At 43.2% G+C, this 7,145-nt stretch overlaps 1 pseudogene; it reads right to left on the reverse strand.

Moving 5' to 3' along the window:
- Positions 1 to 255: 255 nt before the first annotated feature.
- On the reverse strand, positions 256 to 1,409 carry LOC147668878 (uncharacterized; annotated as a pseudogene).
- Between the last annotated feature and the right edge of the window lie 5,736 nt (positions 1,410 to 7,145).

Raw genomic sequence — 7,145 nt, forward strand, 5'->3', positions numbered from 1 at the left:
ATATTCACACATTCACTGCACCTGAAAGGTTTTTTCTCTGTGTGCATTAACTGATGAATCCTTAATGCAAAAGATTTCCTAAAGGTACTTCTACACTCACTACAGTTGTACGGTATTTACAGAGTGTGTGTAAGCTGATGTCTATATAGGCTTGACAATTGACTACATTTCTTCAAACATTCATTGCACTTGAAGGCTTTTCTTCTGCGTGTGTTCGCTGATGCCTGTTTAGGATTGATAATGGACTACAGCTTTTCAAGCATTCATGGCATTTAAAATATGTTTTTCTCCTTTGTGAGCTCGCTGATGATTTCCTAATGCTGAAGAGTAAGTAAAACTACTTCCACATTCACTGCAATGGTATGTTTTTCCCCTGTGTGTATTCGCTGATGTCTCCGGAGGTCTGTTAACTGACTAAAGCTCTTTACACATTCACTGCACTGGTATGGTTTTTCCCCTGTGTGTATTCGCTGATGTCTCTGGAGGCTTGTTAACTGACTGAAGCTCTTTACACATTCACTGCACTGGTATGGTTTTTCCCCTGTGTGTATTCTCTGATGTGCGTGGAGCTGTGAAATTTGACTGAAGCGCTTTACACATTCACTGCACTGGTATGGTTTTTCCCCTGTGTGTATTCTCTGATGTCTATGGAGGTTTGATAATTGACTGAAGCTCTTCACACATTCCTTGCAATGGTATGGTTTTTCCCCTGTGTGTGTTCGCTGATGTGTTTGGAGTTTTGCTAACGTACTGAAATTCTTCACACATTCACTGCAATGGTATGGTTTTTCCCCTGTGTGTTTTCTCTGATGTGTGTGGAGGTTTGATAATTGACTGAAGCTCTTCACACATTCCTTGCAATGGTATGGTTTTTCCCCTGTGTGGGTTTGCTGATGTGTTTGGAGTTCTTGTAACCGGCAGAAGGTCTTTACACATTCCTTGCAATGGTATGGTTTTTCCCCTGTGTGTATTTTCTGATGTGTGTGTAGCTGTGAAATCTGATTGAAGCTCTTCGCACATTCACTGCATTGGTATGGTTTTTCCCCTGTGTGTATTCGCTGATGTATTTGGAGATGTGATAACCGACTGAAGCTCTTTACACATTTATTGCAATGGTATGGTTTTTCCCCTGTGTGGATTCTCTGATGTGTGTGGAGGTTTGATATCTGACTAAAGCTCTGCACACATTCATTGCAATGGTATGGTTTTTCCCCTGTGTGTATTCGCTGATGTCTTTGGAGATGTGTTAACTGACTGAAGCTCTTCACACATTCAGTGCAATGGTATGGTTTTTCCCCTGTTTGTATTCGCTGATGCTCTTTTATGGTTTCTAATTGGCTAAAGTTCTTGACATATTCAGTGCAATTGCACGATTTTTCTGCTGACCGTGTTTCCTGAAGGGTCAGCATAGTTAATAAACCACTTGATTTATTTTGGACGCTTGATTTCCGATTTAACAATAATATACAAGAGTCACTAAATACCTGCCACATTCATAATATCAATAAAGCTTCCTTGTGGGTGATTGCATCTTTAGATTGGATAATGGCTTTGCATGCTTGCGGGTAAAGCCTAATATTCCTTCCAGTAGGTGCAAATTGGGACAATACTCTGTACTTCAGAGAGCAGAACTCCCCTTTCCTTCAGCCTTCAGTTGTTAGGCTCCACTTCGTTTTGCTTTTCCCTGGTGCCTGCGGTTTGGCTAGAAAGTGTTTGCAATACACCTAGAGCACTGAATGCTGGTCTGTTGCCAGTTTAGATAGCGAAGCACTGCTCTAGCCATATCATGATGGTGAAGCGACTCGTAATGTGTACAGCTACTCCAAAGAGTGTCCCGGGGCAAAGCACAGGTCAGAAAAGAAAGTAAATCTGTTTGTTTTCAAACATGGACAAAAAGCCAAGTTTTCAACCTTTTTAAAACATTTTCATGCTGCTAACAGCTCAAAACTGAAGAGGGAGTTTGTTCCAAGCTATGGATCCCAAATAGACACGAGACCTTCCTCCAACTCTCATACCGGCCTCATGATCAAAGCTGGTGTTGGACGCTTGTTTATACAGCAGGTGGTTAGTCAGTTTTGTTGCCTTAATTTTGTAGAGGTCATTTCTTCGTCTTGGGGTGTCGAGGTGCAGATCTCAGACTCGGACACTCACTGAATTGCCTTTGACCGCGTCTTCCTGGATCGTCCTCTGCCTCTGATAGCACTGATGTTTTTGGAGCTCCTTATTTTTGATAATTTTTGCAGGTTTGATGTGTTATCTTCATTATTCATAATCAATCCGTGCATTTAAGGCTTATTTTCTGTTGGATGTAAAGAAATGTAATATTACTAAATGCAAATGTAATAGAATGTGAATACACAAGATTTAACCAGCTGTAGAAGACATCTCTTCTCTACCATATTTGAAATTAGTAAGGAACATTGTACCACACATGGATATTTCATTAAAACTGCGGTTGAACATGTCACATCTTATTTACTTCTGAAAAGGCAGTGATTTACCATTGTTCAGAGTAAATTACTAAGGAAAGGGCAGCCACAGAGCACTCGTGCTACAGGTAGAGTTTTAGGTAGATACACATGGACAAGATTTCATTTAAACAGAACAGATTGTGGAAAAAGAGAGGAATCGGGAAGCGCTGCCGTTAATTCAGTTTCAGGAAGTATCTACCAAAGGTAACTCTTCAGGAAGTGTATAACAAAGGTAACTCTTCAGGAAGTGTATAACAAAGGTAACTCTTTATGAACTGTATAACAAAGGTAACTCTTCGGGAAGTGTATAACAAAGGTAACTCTTCAGGAAGTGTATAACAAAGGTAACTCTTTATGAACTGTATAACAAAGGCAACTCTTCAGGAAGTATATATGACAAAGGTAACTCCGGACATCTTTTTCCACAATGCTTTCCTGTTCACACTGGATCAGCTCAAATGCCAACTGCCGCCTTTACCTTGTTTGTTACTAAAGACAGGGGTCCCTGTTTACACAGGGTGGTCACTCCTTGACAACAAGGGAGATGTCTCCAGTCTTCTAGTCGGTATAGAATGTCGAAGGTCCAAGAGTTTCATTTCAGAGTTTCGTTCCAGGATAATCTAAAGTCCTGGGGACACAGCACCTATCTTTATACTAAGAAAATGGGCTGGATTACCCACTAGGTCCCTCCTATGGGTACATCTGGGAAGGGGGTGGTTACACCCCTTACCCTTTGTCCAGTATCGCGCCAGGGCGGGGCTGGAGTGCCCCAGCAACTGGTTTGAACCGGGCTATGCATGGAGCATCTTGTGTGCCCCAGGCAGTGTCTGGAAAAGCATTGTTCCATTCAACCCACCCTGCCCTAATACACTACAGGCTGTCTGGGGAGGTCCTAGCACCTTCCTCGATAGGAAACCCATTTTCCAGGCCTCCCTTGCTGGAGTTTCGTCCAGCAGCAGGTGGTCAGACTCGTGTCTGTGGCAGCAGCATCCATTTTGTGATGCTGAAGCCATGTTTAACTCTAACCGGGTAAAGCAGTAACATACAGGTCTTTTCCCTCTAGAAGGGTGGAATGCTACCCCCGCCGCCGGAATTGGTGGGAGGAGGTAGTATTCCAAAGTGTTTGACACCTTACACCACATGTTTTGATAAAGCCACACACCAAAGTCAGCATTTAACCGCGAGGATTATAATGCACTTAAGAGTATATGGTATGGCTATATCATAGAACAGCTATAAGGACATGGTTCTGAAAGCTGCAGAGGGGCTCAGCTCATGCTAGGGCACCCTCTCACATAAAACCAAGCACTCTGCCTCGAGGATTGTCTAGGCCTACCATGTAAGTGGCTTATAGGTGTATATGTGTCTATATATAAAGGTAGATATAGGTATACTGTATCTAAGTAAGGGGTGATTACACCACCTTACTCAAGCTGAGTGATCAACCTGTGGTGTCAGTTTGGATGGCCAGTCAGGGGTGGCATAATACATGCTTCAGCCCATGGTAGGCCTAGGATGCACCTGTGCCCTGGGTACCTATGGTACACTACACAGGGGCTCACAGAGGTGACCCAATACCCAATCTGGTATGTACCTAAAGCACATGGAGTCCATTTTATAGGGAGAGCAGATAGCCTGGGGCCCTGAATAGCAGGATCCCAGGCCAACTAAGACGAAAACCAGCAAAACACAAGGCAAAAAGTTGGGGTAACCATATAGTCAGATATCCACCTTCCTACACCCAGTGTCTTCTCAGTGTTGGAAATTATTAATTTTATTAAACACACAATATTAACTCACCACTACTGTGGCTTGCAGTCATAAGGCCATTATGAATGGCCTATGTTGTGTGCCAGAATGCCTGTGAATAGTTTAGCAAGAATGTTTTGGAGGGAGATTGGTCTCATGATGAGCAGGCCTAGGGGGTTTGCCAGGGCCTGTGAATAAGTGTTATTACTGTTTCTCTCTTGGTGTCAGTGGGCTTGTCTGTGTCCCAAGATGAGTTGTTTACAGCTTATCTTATTTATGCTCAAAGAGTTGTAGTTTTTAGGGCTAAGCAACTCTTTCAACAATGTTTGAAAACAAAACTAGTCAGGTGATGGCTGCCAGGTGTACATGTTTGGCATGTGTACAATCACACACTAGTAAATGCAGCGCACGCATGCTTCGCTGTGCCAGTTTGTGAAGGACCGCTAACTTGTGAGTAAGTGAGCATTCACAGACGCCAATTTGACTCTTTATGACACTGGAAACAGTTAGAGTTTCACTTCAACAAAATGCTGGTGTAACTCTCCATCCAGGGTAGGAAGAGAAATGGATCACCCTCTAAACGTGGCGGCGAGTAGTGCTATACGGTTCATAGCACCATTTATCTGCGGAAAACTGGGGGAATGGTACAATGCACTGGGGAAATGGCATGTGATGACAATGTAACATGACATTCCCACTAAACCTGCTTTTACACTTTTTTTGGGCTGTCTGTGTCGAGTTTTTCAAGGCCCAGGGTTTAGTTTCAAGTCAAGAGATAGTGCAGGATTAGACTAATTATAATGGCATACATTCCAACAAATGCCTTTACCACGTATGCCTTTACCACGTAACACCTTTACCATGCAAGTCTTTACGATGCATATGCCTTTACCACGTACCACCTTTACCACGTACCACCTTTACCACGCAAGTCTTTACCTTGCATATGCCTTTACCACGTACCACCTTTACCACGTACCACCTTTACCACACAAGTCTTTGCCATTGATATGCCTTGACCACGAATAATGAAAGATTTTTAAAAATGGCCCTGCCAGTAAAGGGTGGGTGCCCTTGAGCCCACCCAGGGCACCCACATCATCATCGTTGGGGGCCAGAGGGGGTCCCAAAGCCCCCGTGATGCCAGCGGGAGCCAGCATTGTTCCTACCCGTAGGGAGCAACTTAAAATCCTGCGCTCTACGGGCAGGATCAATGTTTTCATGTGTTTCTCTGCCAGCTTCATAAGCAGTGCATTGTGGGGAATGTAAGTTATAGTTAGCCCAGCTAACTATAACTGCTCAGTTTCTACGGTTTTGTGTGTGTAAAATGTGAACTTAAGGAAAACGCCCCTGTAGCCTTTTTTTTTCCGTGTATTTCTAAGGTTTTTTATGCTATTTCCTACCTATATCGTCCCTGTAACCTTTGCTTTTTTCAGTGAAAATATCTATCTAGCTATCTCTCTCTCTATCTCTCTCTTCGAGTCTCTATGGTTCACAAGTAAATTTCCCCAAGGAATTCCCTCTTTATGCCTTAATATCTTGGCGGGATAGTGTACTTGTTTGCAGCACATATGGGAGATCGCCGTTTCTCATAAAGTTTCCCAAACGTTATGACATGGCCTAGAGTATACAGGCACCTGTAATGCACCGGCAGCCTCCTGTTCTTAGCTGTGTTCACATTCAGTCCTGTTAGGCACTGCCATGCTCCCCGATGGAACTTCCCGCCACTGACGGGCTGATAATCATTTCCAACTCTAAAGCAGGTGTATTTCACGAGTAGATCAATATCCAAAGAGTCTTCACTCTTTCATACAGCATAAAGCAAGGCTAGATGACGGCAATAGCCAGTGTGTCAGGGGCCCAAGTGAAAGGAAAGGAAAGAAATGCCGTCTTTGGTCCCTGTTTGAACTGTGAAATACAGCAATAATTAGGGTTCAATGGGCCCTGGTGCCACTGCACCTGCTGCACCAATGGAAGCTATGCCTCTAGTTTACGTGTTGTGTTTCAAAGTTGGAGTGGAGGATAAACAATCTGTATTTGAGATAAAAATAATAATTTACAAGTACAGTTTTTACACTGAAAATGGTATCCTACTAATTGATTGTGAATACATAGAACATTGAGTGCGTGCTTATGTAATTTACTGTAATCTACATTGATAAAGGCAGAAAGAGTGCTCCCACAAAGAAATACACATACAAAGAGATGCACAGATCCACAAACCCACACACCACACATGAACACACAGACACCTAACTACCCGTAAACACATAAATACAAATAGAAACAAACTAACACCCACAAACAGATATTCAAATAGATGCACACAAACATGCACACATAAGAAAACACACAGGCTAAAAGACACTCACGCACGTAAACCAGCACACACCTCAATAACACTGAAGTAAATAGGTAATAACGAGACACTGGCAGGCAGGAGTTTAGCTGGGGCAGTAAGATTGAAGGGGGTGAGCTGCAGATTTTCCATGAATGGAGACAGCATATATATAATGTTAAAACGCATTATACGACAAGCAGGGTGCATGAGAGGGGCTAACGGGGCAATGGAAAGGAGACACATGAGGAGTGAGAGAAAACACGTTATTTTGTAATACAACCAACATTGTAGAAGACTTTCAAAACAGAAAGGGAAAAGTGTGTGTGCACGTCTGTGTCAATGTGTAGATAAAAACTCCTGTCGAAATGCGACAGACATCTCACCATACCCGACTGTAAGCACCTGTGCCCAACTATTTAGCTGAAATACATTTACTAGTGAGATGTAACACCCCAAATATCACCCCTGGACGCTTCGCCCCTGCTGGCATGGCAGAGAATGACACCGGTTAGGGAATGAAGTAGAATTCCAAGTTCTAGGGTCTCTACAGCGGCACAGAAGATGGGAGCCTAACTTGTCCTAGT

This window comes from Lissotriton vulgaris, unplaced genomic scaffold (genome assembly GCF_964263255.1).
Source record: "Lissotriton vulgaris unplaced genomic scaffold, aLisVul1.2 SCAFFOLD_1863, whole genome shotgun sequence".
NCBI lineage: Eukaryota > Metazoa > Chordata > Amphibia > Caudata > Salamandridae > Lissotriton > Lissotriton vulgaris.